The sequence below is a fragment of the Bison bison genome, unplaced genomic scaffold, assembly GCF_000754665.1.
Source record: "Bison bison bison isolate TAMUID 2011002044 unplaced genomic scaffold, Bison_UMD1.0 scf7180017853311, whole genome shotgun sequence".
Classification (NCBI taxonomy): domain Eukaryota; kingdom Metazoa; phylum Chordata; class Mammalia; order Artiodactyla; family Bovidae; genus Bison; species Bison bison.
The window spans coordinates 4,327-5,781 of record NW_011483884.1 but is presented as its reverse complement, the minus strand read 5'-3'; the positions used below and the strand labels follow the sequence as shown (position 1 = coordinate 5,781).

At 40.8% G+C, this 1,455-nt stretch overlaps 1 protein-coding gene across 1 annotated transcript in view; it reads left to right on the top strand.

The window, feature by feature from the left end:
- The window catches only part of BTK (Bruton agammaglobulinemia tyrosine kinase), an 11,936-nt gene that overhangs the window by 9,264 nt on the left and 1,217 nt on the right, over window positions 1-1,455 (top strand). The window lies entirely within an intron of this gene.

Genomic DNA, 1,455 nt, shown 5'->3' with positions numbered 1-1,455 from the left:
TTTTCTGAATGCTGAGCTTTAAGCCAACTTTTTCACTTTCCTCTTTCACTTTCATCAAGAGGCTTTTTAGTTCCTCTTCACTTTCTGCCATAGGGTGGTGTTACTCCAATACCATCTCGGCTTTAGGGAGAGGGGTGTCATGGGGCCATGTCACCTAGCATAAGTAGGCAGCCAGAGGCATTCAGACAAGTGTATGGACATTAAAAAAGAAAACTAATTAAAATTTGTGTTCATTCCTTTGGGAGTCATTGGCCCTTTCTTCTGCTTTACTAACTGCACCCTTTCTCTGGCTGTGGTCCTAAATGAGATTTTTTTTTACATGCTAACACCTGAAAGGGAACTAAAATAGGTAGTTCTCGTGGTTTTTCTTTTTTTTTTTAAATACAGTGCATTATGGGATATGTGGGTAGATGTGGTATTTTGAAAATAAAGAGCCTGCCCCACTATTATTAAAATCCTTTGCTGCTCTCACCTTGGGTTCTTCACAGGTACCTACACCATTTTCAATAGATCCTTGGCAACCTTAATTTGGCAAACTAAATCTCTAGTAGGAAATGAGTGCTCAGCTCTTAGTTCTGCCCCATTAGTAACAGGGAAAGACTGACAGTGTCTAGCAAACACGTATGTGAATCTGGAGCCATCTTTGTGGGGTGAAAAGTAGGCATTTGGATCAGAGCATGGCTCTTTTCCCTTTGACAAATGACTCAGGTCAAAGAAAGTGTGGCAAAAGGGAGAACCCTATGAGCAATTTCCCTTCTCTCTCCTGTGCTGGGCAGGATTGAGGGTAACTGACTCTGCTGCTCCCTCCCAACTAGCACATCCTCACTCTGCTAGTTAAGTATTTCAGATAGGCACTTTCTCCACAGCCTGTTAATATAGTCATGAAACTGGAATCACATCAGAATCTCTGTGGAACTCTTAAAACTACAGATGACTGGGCCTTACCTCCAGAGATTCTGACTAGGTATGTCTAGAGTGGGCCTCAGGTATATTTTTTTAAACTTCCCAGGAAATTTTGATACTCAGGTTTGAGAATCACAGATTCAAAGGAACAATAAGTTGATGACTTTTGGGTTCTGATGGATTGAGACTTTTCTTGCATAAATATATCTTGAATCACTAAATACCTCAGAGGCTTATGGACCATGGCTGTCACAAAAGGCCTTAGTCTGGAGGCCAGATGGTAGTAATAAGAGGTCCCAGGTGCTTAGGATGCCTGCCCAGTGAAGCAGCTCCTGCTCTTGACATGTTCGTTCCTTTGTTAACTTTGGCTTTAGGATGGTTGAGACCAAACAAAAATTATCACAGCTTATAGGATTTCAGTTCAGTCAACCACTTAAATTTGTTTGGTAGCCACTTGAGGGTCCAAAATAAGAATGCATTGGTATAATGAATTTGGCTTTAGTTTCAATCAGTGTTTGTAAGAATAATTTTCAAAATTTCCTCCCCACATTA